We start from the raw sequence: 13,248 nt of genomic DNA on the forward strand, positions 1-13,248 counted from the left end.
AACTGTCACTGGGGTGTTTATTAACTCCAATGGTGAATGAAGATATTGCACAATTGCCTGAGTCTGTGTAAAAAAACATTAAGTAATAAGAGAGGTACAGATAAATTGTATCAAAACAATATATAAGTATAGCCAAGGCAAAAAGGGGCATAGTTTATAAAATATTGGTGCAAGAATTATGCATCTTGTTTCATATGATGTGGGCGATAATGTAGAACAACTACTTCAAGTTTGAATCAAATGCATTTCATAATAACTGAGAGATAGTGAAAATGCATCAAAATTAACCTTTAACTCTAAGTAAAAGGGATATAATTCATGAAAAAGTGGTGTCAGAGTTATGCTCCTTGTGTTAAATGGTGATGGTGATGATGTTGAACAACTATTTTAAGCTTGAATCAAATCCATTATTTTGTAATAACAGTGAATGATGTGGGTGATGATGCTGAACAATTATTTAAGTTTGAATCAAATCCATTCAGTAATAACAGAGATAGAGTGAAAGTGCATCAGAACTTTAACCTTATAAACTAAGTGGAAAGGGGAGATAAATCATGAAATATTGGAGCCAGAGTAATGCACCTTGTGTGGGTGATGATGTTGAACAACTATTTTAAGTTTGAATCAAATTCATTCTGTAATAACCGTGATAGAGACTGAAAGTGCATCAAAACTTTAACCTGAAATTCTAAGTAAAAAGGGAGGATAATTCATGAAACATTGGTGCCAGAGTTATGTACCTTGTGTCAAATGATGTGGGTGATGATGTTGAACAACTATATTAAGTCTGAATCAAATCCAATTAATAATACATGTAACAATGATAGAGCGAAAGTGCATCAAAACTTTAACCTGAAATTCTAAGTAAAAAGGGGGATTATTCATGAAAAACTGATGCCAGAGTTATGCACCTTGTGTCATATGGCATCGGTGATGATGCTGAACAACTGTTTAATTTGAATCATATCCATTCAGTAAAAACAGAGATAGAGTGAAAGTGCATCAAAACTTTAACCTGAAATTCTAAGTAAAAAAGGGGGAATAATTCATGAAAAATTTGTGCCAGAGTTATGCATCTTGTGTTATATGACGTGGGTGATGATGCTGAACAATTATTTTAAGTTTGAATCAAATCCATTCAGTAATAACAGAGATAGAGTGAAAGCGCGTCCAAAATTTAACATTAAAAACTAAGTAGAAAGGGATATAACTCATGAAATATTGGTGTCAGAGTTATGACCTTATGCCAGATGAAGTGGGTGATGATGAGGAATAACTATTTCAAGTTTGAATCAAATCTATCAAGTAATTACAGAGACAGGTTGAAAAAAGCGACAGTGTTAAAAAACTTTAACCAAGGTGGGGACGCGGAAAGACGCCGACGCCGGGTCGAGTAGGATAGTTCTTCTTATACTTCGTATAGTCGAGCTAAAATACAATCACTACAAAGATATTAAGAAGTCATGTTGTGGTTAATCTATGTTCATTGACAATGAAATAAATTTTGTACACAAAATAACATTTTCAATTATACTGCAATTTCCTATCCAGTGGCCTTGTGGCCGAGCATAATCATTTTTTTATTTTTTTAAGATATTTAGTAGTACCTCAGTTAAGGTCGCTAGAAATCTTCCCTGTCGGCCTAGAATAATCATTGTCAAAAAAACAAAAAACAATATTGATTTTGAACTTTTAAATATCTTTGAAATGTGCAACTTGCATTGAACAGGTCACTAGGCTGTTAACTTGATGAATAAAACAGCTAATAAGATATTGTTTGGTAAGAATTTCGATTATAAGTATTATTGTACAAATTACAAAAAAGGAGAGAAAAACATCAGGCAAATGACATTGGAAATGAATGAAATGAAAAGAAAATGTTGGAAGATGTTTTTAGCCTAGTGTTGTTTGAAATAAAGTTAGCTTGACTAATATTAATGTACATTTTTATAATTTAATGGCTGAATTTAAGGTAGATCAAAATGTTGGATGTCAATAACTTTTAATGAATTTCACGGTAACAAAGATTTTTTTTTCAGAGTCGGCAGGAGGGCTTCAACAATTACCAACTTAACTTACTTGTTTGATTTTTTTTCAAGTCAACCCACCTTATCCTTATCCTTACGTGGGATAAAACCTATCCTTGAGCTTAGATATTTGGCTTATCGCTGTCTGCAGTGTTTTTGTTTTCGCAAATGTGTTCAAATTTTGTCCCTCGGGTTCAAATTGACCCCACTACTTGTTTCACGTTCACTAGTAAAGGTTAAAAACATTTTTTGTCTAAAACAAAAGGTCTAAGCTTAGATATTTAGCTAAGATATTTGGCATTTGCATTGTGTAGAGATCCTCTACCAAGTTTGATAAATCATGTATCCATTTAAGTCAGGTGAGCAATATAAAGCTTTTATGGCCCTCTCGTTTGATAATTCAATGTCATTTGTCTCAGAAATCTAAATAAATATTAAATCTGGCAAGATTCCAACATTTCGAAACAGCGCTATTTAGATTTCCTAAAAGGAGCTTACTTGTACACGCTGCACAAAATACCAACTCCAGTAGGTCCAGTGTATTGTAGTGTTTAACTTAATTTCATTTGCAGAACAATAGTCCATTATTTTGATTAAAGGCTTACACTTGCACTGTCCGTCCGTCTGTACGTGCCACTTCGTTTCCGATCAATAACTAGAGAAACATTTGTCTTACAACCTTCATAATTCATAGGTTGGTACGGCTTATGAAGTAGACGACCCATATCGTTATGGGAGCCACCCCATCAAAGTCTAAGCCACAGAGGCCTGAACATGGAAAATCATTTCCGATCAATAACTTGAGAACCATTTGACCCAGAATGTTGAATATTCATAGATAATTTGACATGCAAACTTAATGATCCTTATTGGATTTGGGGTCACTTCAATAAAGGTCAAGGTTACAAGAGCCGGAATATGAAACCCATTCCCGATAAATAACTTGGAATTGCTTGACGCAGAATGTTGAAATTTATAAGATGATTGGACATGCAGATTGGATATCCCCTCTTTAAATTGGAGTCACATCATCAAAGATAAAGAATACAGAGGCCTGAACCTAAAAAAGTCCATATAGATGAGCTACATTATCTGAATTGTATTTCAATTATGGAGATAACCTTCATGTTAACGCAGGTGTTCATCAAGTTATTACCACTGCCATTCTTATATAAATTCTACACAATCTAAGCGACACACTTAGATAAACAAGCCCATTTCTTATTTGACTGGGATTCAGGTAACCCAATATAGTTTCCTATCCAAACCGGCTGATCTAAATGACTCCCTATCTTATGTGACAAACGAGCCTGATTTTGCAGTACTGCCGCACAAGTTTCACCGTATTTAAAGACTTGAGTTGGTCCCCTATTCAAAAGATCTTTCAGCAGGTACCTTTGCTTAGGGAAATTAATGTATTTAACAATCCTAAATGTGAGATTTACGGACGAACGATCATTCAGGCGATATTATATCAGGCGATTTGAAGCATAGCTAACTGAAAAACAAGAACACTAGAGTTGTTCTCATACTATGTACAGTCAAGAATCGCCAACTTTTGAGTCGGTCCCCAGTTCAAAACGTATTGAGACGAACACTAATCAAAGGGAAATGACTGTGTTTATGTATCGTCGTAGAGACGAACGATCATTCTCGTTAGGTTTCATCAGCTGACTGAAAACAAAAATGGCTGAAATTAAGAAAAGAAAGAAAGCTAGGCCGATCATCTTGGTTGCGGGCCCGCTAAGCCGCTATATAGGAAGTTATGTTTCTGCTTGTCCCTTTGAACATAGATGAACCACAAAGTGACTGTCTCTCAATTTCTTTGTATTAAGTATTTATTTTCAAAGGTTGTTTTGCATACTTAAGTTGAATAGCTTTTGTTATATAAATTGTATATGCCAAATTATTGTTTTTAATGAATACATGAGTCTGTCGGGCCGGTAGTCCACTGCGCCACTAGGTCACCGGCTAGGAAATTTTCTTCTGAAACAATTTTTGTTGAATTCTTTGAACATACATAAATTACCAACTGAACTGTCTCTCAACTTTTTTGCAGAAGGCTGTGTTTCATATTTTCTAATTTACGTAACAGATTTTTATGTCTTCTTGAGTTTGAACGTTTCTATGCATAGTTTTCTTTATATTTATCTCTTACATATATTTATAGTCCACTGGACCGAAAGGCTGCCAAGCCGCTGACTGCAGTCTGCTATGCTGCTGGATCGAAAGTCCGTCAATTTCAGACAGGTTTCATTATAAACCTTTCTAAAGAAATGCCACTTAACAATCAGAATATGTTAAGCAAAAAGCTCCAAAGGTTATACTTTGAAACACATTTTAAGTGCCATTTCGGCACTTGCAAATATATCACTATTGCCTAAACAAAGCATTTTGTTAATTGCTCCGTGTCATTCTAACATTTTGGACTATTGCTGTCATCAAATAGATTTGTACATTTTGCAAATTGATATCAGCGAGGTACTCATTACGGTCGCTCATAATTTCACCATTATATTCATGTTTATTTAACAATATAGAGTTGTCAGTTTACAAGTGGGTACTGGTAATCGTATTTAAAAAGCAAACAAAAAAATCTAAATAAATGATATGATTTCATTATTGATACAAAATGTATTTCTTAAATTTGATTTCCAAGTCTTACTTGAATCTGTGAGTTTATTTACTGAAATAATGTATTGAAACGGAACAGGATAGCTTTTTTTAAAAAAAGTGTTATTACAGATCATGTCATGTTTACTCCTTTTTGTAAAGCGGAATATTCTTGTGATTTATTAGTTTTAGTCTACGGTGTTCCGTTAGGGCCTTCGTAGCATATTTGTTGCTCGATAGAACGAAATCATGATGGTAAAAAACAATAATGATACTACGATATATTTTCGCCATTTCTCCATCGTACTTTCGTGTTTTTATTAACTTGGATTTGAATTCCCACCATCATAATTTTGTTATCTTTTCAGGATTGTAGAATCGATGACCTCGGATTACGTCTTTATTATAGAAACGTGCCTATGACCGGAAGCTGCACACAGAAAACTGCTCTGTGGTGTGACGTTTAGGTATTTGTTAATCAAATCGTTACATAGATATATTACTTTAAAATATGTAACACTAGATCAAGCAAAGTGCTGCGAAATAAAGAGAAAACCAATTGAAGATAATAGAAATATCATTTCTTGCATACCAGACGAGGATTTCCGGTATTTTTACTGGTGCTGGAAAAATCCACCGTACATCCCGGGTGTGACTCTCGTGCTTTAAATGACGTATTGCGAACTACACATATATGTAAAAATTATGTAGTAATTTATTTTATTTAAAAGAACAAACGGAATAAAAATCCAATACCTTGACAGTTCCTCTTTGTTCCTGATAGAATTTCTCGATTCGAAACACGTCATTTTATCAAAAAAAATATCATACTGTTAAAACTAAACCGGAAATAAACATTGTTATTTGTTCTTAAAACGTCATGACGTCTTTCCTGTTTACAGACGTTGGTTTCCCGCGGTTTATTTAAATACGCTGCTATAATAAATAGTTCTAAAAGGAAGCCGTTCGATTGATTTTATTTTTATTATTATATCTTGGTGTCGGTATGCAAGAACAAGATTCTGTCACTGGTTATAGGTGCAGATGGAAAATATCCGGCTCTCGGGTAACTGATTAGGCGGTTACTCGGTCGGAACCTCGTTACCGTCTAAACAGTTACCCTCGAGGCCGGAAATTCCAATCTGCACCTACAACCAGTGAATGAGTCTTATAATACATCGGGCAATTGAAATATTTGTGAAAGCCTTCCATGACTACCCTCTTTAAACATTCAAAGGTATTTCTCATTAAAATGGTATTTAGATAACCACAATTGTCCCCTTTAATGTAGCGAAGAACAATCATTTTACTTGATATATAGGCACAATATAAAATACGATTTGGGCAAAGTAGGTAGTTCTTATACATGTAGTACTACGTTAGGCAAGGTCCATGCTTATTTCAGTTAAGCTGTATCATACCGGACCGAATGTTGCTCCAGGGGTCCACGTCCGATAACACTACGGGAATGATTTAAATCGTTAACGTTTTGCAACCTAATGATTAAGTAAACCCTTTGAAACTGGCAAAACTGGCTTCCTAATCTCATAATGTGTACAACAGTGAAATGAGCACGTAAATGACATTATCTAATTGTCCATTTGTAAAGTCCTTGAGAGCATTGTGTAAATATGGTACACTGGATTGCAACAGTAATTCTCCAAATATCAGAAGCAGGCATTTGGTTTACTAATCCATATTTGATTATAGTATCTTGATTACCTTAATAATCTTACTAAAATAAGATTTAGACGAGACCTATTTTAAACACCCTGTCCAACGTATAAGTCGCATTTACGGCGGGTACTCTACATACATGGTATATTGTACGCTCCATTACCGGCATTTCATGTTGATTTTGTCAACATTCTGTATGGTGAGGTAGGAAAAACTACTTATTTTGATTGAAGTTCAACGTGTTTAAAGAAGCGATATATTCAGTACGAGCTGCAGATCTTTCACGCTCCCCATGGTAATGTGATTTTGGCCAGTAATTCACTAGTTTCTTCAAACATTCGAATATATTGACGCGTGAAGTCGGTTTCGAACTCAGACGTTCCCTTTCAGGTTCATATTCTGTCTCTTAAAATAGTTCTGTTGACTTTTCACCTCTTTAACGCGAGAATAGTATAACAAGTTACAAATAAAGATATAAATTCATGTTTTAGGGGAGCTTTATGCAAAAATTAGCGATATACTCCCTATAAAACGGCGCGTCTACAGAAGTACGCCACATAAAAAAGACCGTTAAATTTATAGCAACTGATTACGTATGTGTTCACTAGCATCTATTTGTTTATTTTATTTACATATTTTAACATTTATAAACGGTTTTGGAATTACATAATGTAATAACAGCTAGTAATATTAATTATTCGAAAGATAAAATAAACATGCTCGTTATATACAAACAGTACGGTATAGAATTGCCCGTAAAAGTTTTTACCTGGGAATCATGAATATTCCATATATTTTCGTAAATTTATCTTCAGTGTCTGAACTTAAAACGAATTAAAAACTGAAAATGTATTTCACAAGTAACGCAATGTTGCATTTACAGGTAGCAGTGTGGACAAAACTTTTCTCGCTCCTAATTTCTCGATTTTGTTTTTGGTACTTACATCTGACCATATCTTTTTTTTTCAAATTTCATCTGCAGACTTAACAGTAAAGAAAATTCTCATAAGGGAGGTTGAATGTGCCATTTTTCATATTTTGCTTTCTTCTCAAGCGCCGTTTCAGTGTATCAGTAAATTAAGACTATAAAATATCATTTCCGTTAAAAGATGAGATGTAACAACAGCGGATTTAGTCTTTAGTTTAGAATACTGCTAGTGTCAACATGGTCTGTCAAACGTCACAACCTGCTTAGAATCTGGGGTAGGTTGTGACAGTATGCGGGTGTACACTGTTTGAGGTACACCCTTACATTACAGTATGGTAAAACATCATAAAACTACATGGCATTTAACCTTTTCGTTCTTCTGAATTCACATGACTCAAAATGCTGAATTTCATAATATATCATATGTCGATAGTATTTACATCTTAACGAACTGTCGGAACACAAATTACTTATAGCGTTCCAAATCGGTTTTTCAAACATAGTTTCGTTGACTGTCCTTTGATTTACAATGATTGTGCTTGCCAAAGAAATGTTTTTGAAAAATGGCGCCATTGAAATATTTGCAAATGATGTCTAAGCTCTTCAATAAAGATGGAAAGTCACGCGTGTCACTACCAACCCGTGGAATATTCAACACCGTTCTCCTCTACTTATCTGATCAAACTAATAATCATCATTTCTTGTTTATTTCCTGAATGAAAAACACTTGTATTCAAGATAACCGTAGAAGAAACTGCCGTTTTTCTTAAAAAAAAAATAATGACAGATTTTATATCGTATGTTTCCAGAAAACAAAATGAGCCGCGACAGGCGAAACCAACAGGAGTTTACGTCATGATATATATTTTTATTTGAAACTTGTTATACTATTCTCGCGTTTAACAGGTGAAAAATTAACAGAATGTGTTTAAGAGACACAAAATGAACCTGAAAGTGACGTCCGAGCTCGAAACCCGACTTCGCACTTCAGTTTACTCGAATATTTGAAGAAACTTAAGAATTACTGGCCAACATCACATTGCCATTGGGAGTGTGAATGATCCGCAGCCCGTACTGAATATATCGCTTCTTTAAACACGTTGAACTTAAATCAAAATAAGTAGTTTTTCTTACCTCACCATACAGAATATTGACATAATCAACAGAAAATGCCCGTAATGGAGCGTACAATATACCATGTATGTAGCGTACTAGCCGTAAATGCGACTTATACGTTGGACACGGTGTTATAGGAACATTTAAATTCAGTAAGGAATCACATTTATTCCTAAACGTAACAATTTTTAATTCAAACACTATATTTTGTATGTCTTTATAAACCATTTTTGAACGCACACATTTTATTTGAAAAGAGTGCTATATAAATATGATATAATTATTATAATGATAATAATAAAATAATAATGACAATAATAAAACTATATAGATATTAATGTTATATAAGTTAAATAAAACGACATCGTATTTAACCTATAATACTATTTGAGCCGTGCCATGATAAAACCAATATAGTGGGTTTGCGACCAGCATGGATCCAGACCAGCCTGCGCATCCGCGCAGTCTGGTCAGGATCCATGCTGTTCGCTTTTAAAGCCTATTGCAATTAGAGAAACTGTTAGCGAACAGCATTGATCCTGACCAGACTGCACGGATGCGCAGTCTGGTCTGGATCCATGCTGGTCGCAAAACCACTATGTTGGTTTTATCATGGCGCGGCTCATTTACCCTATTTCACGATATATTACTATGTAGTGTAACGTATACACATCTTCCAAATCCACCAACCACCAATGTTCAAAATTACTGTATGTGTGTGCGCAGGAGCCAGAGTTGGATTCCTGAAATGTCAGCCCATCTACAGCTAATGATTTACCCACGTCGTCAGACGAAAATGTTGGCTTACCCAATGCAACATTCCTGACTAAGATTAAAAGAAGACATACACACTTTAATTAAAAGTACAAGTAAACACACACAAAAAGACAGATATCAACAAGAACTGTAAACGGAGTGAAGAATATCCCCACGATACAATCTTGTCACAGAAGAATGGCAACCTTAAGAAAGACATGGCCACAGGAAGGTGCAATTTAAATCGAACTTGACCTGTTTTATGATGCTATACCTGTGTACCAAATTGTATCTATGCCTGTTAAGCCTTTTGTGAGTTATAATTGTCCGGAGCCATGAGTTTGACAAATTTTAAGTTGAAATGGGGCCGTAGCTACATATAAATTGCGTGGTTTGTAGCTAAAGTCGAACTTTAATAGTATTTTATGATGTTACATTTGTGCACTAAAAACATTGAAATATGTGAAGAGCTGTCACTGGAGGTTTCATTCATCCAATGGTGAATGAATTTCGCACAACAGGTCGAGCCATTGTTAAAAAGATATCAAATAATAAAAGAGGTACTACTAAAGTGTATCAAAACATTATATAACAATAATTCAAAGCAAAAAAAGGGGGGTATAATTCAGGAAATATTTGTGCAAGAATTATACACCTTGTGTCATATGATGTTAGTAATGATGTGAAACAACTACTTCAATCTTGATACAAATGCATTTCGTAATAACTGAGATATAGCAAAATGTGTTAAAATTAACCTTAAATTCGAAATAAAAGTGGTCATAGTTTAAAAAAGTTGGTGTCAGAGTTATGTACCCTGTGTCACGTGATGTGGGTGATTTGCTGGATAAACTATTTAAAATTTTAATTAAATCCATTTAGTAATAAATGAGATATGGTGAAAATGTATCAAAATTAAATCTAAATTCTAACCTTAAGCAAAATGGGCATAATTCATGAAAAATTGGTGATCGAATTATGCTCTTTTTGTCATATGATGTGGGTAATAAGATGGAACATCTATTTTAAAGGCACTCGCTACAGTTTTTTCTGAACGGGTCGATATTTACCCCAACACCGTGCCAATTTGGTTGTGTTTCTAATCGATGCATCTCACTACTGGCCTTCTGCACATGCCCGGAAGTGATTATCTAATATCGCGTACGGCAAAGTTTCGCAAATTATTGTATGTTCGCATGTATTTAATGTAAATATGTATAACATACTGACTAAATGTTAGGGTAAGTATAAACATGGTTACAAAATATATACATTTAAAGTACATTTAGTTCAAATTGCTTCAATCCGACATATACCGGCGCTCCAACTCTGCATTGAGTCACAGCTCTTTATAATCCCGTACCGTACCCATACGGTAAATTCGTATTCGTAAACAAAAGGTTTTGTTCGGAGAAAGGCAGAAACTTTCATTTTTCTTTGACATCAATATGCTTCAGAAGCACCTTAAAATCCGCTTATCAAAAAACCTGCCACTTGATAATTTGATATATCTCTAAGTCATTTGCTCAAACACTAAAAGAATACTTTGTACCAACCTGCGTTGTATAAATGCCCGCCACACCCCACCTCGTTGTAACTTGATTTAAGCGAAATCTAATCTGGTGACCCATCAATTTTCTTTTTGATTTAGATTAGGTAGACATTACCTAAGGTATGTGCAGAGTTTGATTAAATTATATTATGCGAAACCCGATAAAATAGCAAACGTACCAACTTAAAATTGAAATAAAATTTGCAAAATAGCCCTTGGGTCTGCTGAACAAGTACTCCTTTCTTTACAAAATCATCTTCTTTTGATTTCTCTGACTCAAAACATTTTTCGAAGATATATATTGTTTTCCGTTATCAAAATCATAGATATCAAATTTATGCCGATTATTGTACTTTACTGAACTATATTTTAGGATTATAGAAATTTTGAAAAATGTTAAAAATAACACCATATCTAGGGATAAATTAAATTGAAACAAAGCTGGTGACCTAGTATTTTTATTTCATTTTTCAATACATAATAACATGATCTTTTAATACAAAACATTTTATTTATATCTATTATTGAGAAAAACATACAAATCTGTAGCGAGCGTCCTTAAGTTTGAATCAAAGCCATTTAGTGATAACTGAGATATTGATTTCGGGACTGAACGGGACGGGGCGCGACCGGACAGGACACGATGTAGCGCGATGCAACCGACTCCTATATACAATTAGCTCGCCCCCATCCCGTCCGCCCCCAAACAATGTTTGGTGGAGGTATAAAACCCGTTTAGTTCAGGCGAACTTTAAGAGCTGCGCAATATCATACAAGACTGAATGAATATATTGCTAACATGCACTGAAAAAGGTATCTAAAATGTCTTAAATGAGGTGTTTTGATTAATGATTTCATAATAACAAAGCACAACTACAAAGTATTGGTAAATTTTCCTAAAATTTAACGAACACAAACAGATTAAATTTGGAGATGAAGACTGAAAGAGAATATCTTTGAAGAATTCAAGTAAAACATCAGTGAGTCATAACTCGTCGAAAATCATTGAACCATTTAATATAACTAAGTTTGTTACGTGTCAATCCATAGTGAATAGCAGACGTAATCTGGATTTTTTTTATTGTAAAAATTGACGGTCAACAGCCGTTACTGCGCCTTAAAATCTTGGAAGATTAAGCCAACGGTATGCTTAATGTCGATCTCTCTTATGAAAGCTTTCTAAAATTCAACTTTTGATTTTGAAATAAAGCGCGGACAAAAACTCTTTAAATATAAAACTCATACAATCAGCTTTAAAACTCACAGAATATATGCAACATGTCATGGTACTAAGCATTCCTAACTCAATGCCAATAGAATAGTTTATAATGTCAAGAAAATGTTCTCCCAAAAATAAATTGTACTTAACTTTATATTTTCCCTAGAGGAGTTTAACTGAAAACCAATCCATTTTGAAAATCTAGGAAGTGCGGACTATACACAAAATGATGAATATACGTTCAAAAATCAAAATGGTCTTGTGTTCAACAATAAATCCAGTTAGATATGCGCAATAAACTTTGATATTGACAACTGTCTCTTCAAACTATCAAGAAGATATGGACACATAAGCAGACGGATCGTATATGTACTAGGATTAGAACCAAACTTTATATAAACTATTGAACGAACCCAATTCATATTTGAAATCTATCTTTTTCGTTCAAATTTTTGGCTTGGTTCGAAGCTATTTAAATATAAATAAAATCGACATTACCCAGTATTATAAAAAGTATTTGTACTTTGACGACTGATTTAAACTGTGTAGCTCTTGCCATTTCAGTCACAGTAGAAACAATTTGTCACACATAACAACAGGTTGTGTGTGGGTCCGAAGTAAATTCTTTGCAAGATGGCATACAGCACTAAACAACTATACCCAGGTGGTATTAATGGTGTTGGTAACACAATCCTGTACAAAAGATGCATTTAAAAGCACATATTATAACAAAGAATATTTTATAAAATCTTTGAGAACTAACCTTTGGAAACCTTATACTTGTAATCTGTCAGACGATCTTCTGATTCGTCAATTGCATTATAAATGATTCTGAATCCCTCTATACTGCCTACAAACAGCTGATGCCATGGGTGTTCACCTTTGTAAAAGTATACTGTTAGCGTATCATATGACGAATTAAAACTGTCTGGAGGTCTTTTGATATTGCAGTAAGGTTTAACTTGGCCCATATCAATGATTTTGAACTCCGACATGTATATTTCTGGAATAGAATATATAGGTTTGTCTTTAAACAAAATAGAGGCAGATTGTTCTTTTCTTTTTTTTTTTTTTTTTTTTTAAATAATTATGTTGAATATTTAGAAGCTATCAAGCCATAACTATCTGGAGCTTAAAAATTAAAAAAATGGGACTGGCTCCTTTTGTTAATACACACGTACATTAAATTCCAGTAAGGCGTTCAAGTGATAAAAGTTTACCATTTCTGCACGGAACGAAGAAGTCAAGTATTTTGACATGCAACCTCTTCATTGGGACATAAATTGTCCATTGTTCAGTTGTTTGTACAAATTGAAAACCAAGATACGTCATTGATGTAATAAGCATTGAATTTTGTCGA

The sequence above is a fragment of the Mercenaria mercenaria genome, chromosome 15 (assembly GCF_021730395.1).
Source record: "Mercenaria mercenaria strain notata chromosome 15, MADL_Memer_1, whole genome shotgun sequence".
In the NCBI taxonomy this organism is placed as follows: Eukaryota; Metazoa; Mollusca; class Bivalvia; order Venerida; family Veneridae; genus Mercenaria; species Mercenaria mercenaria.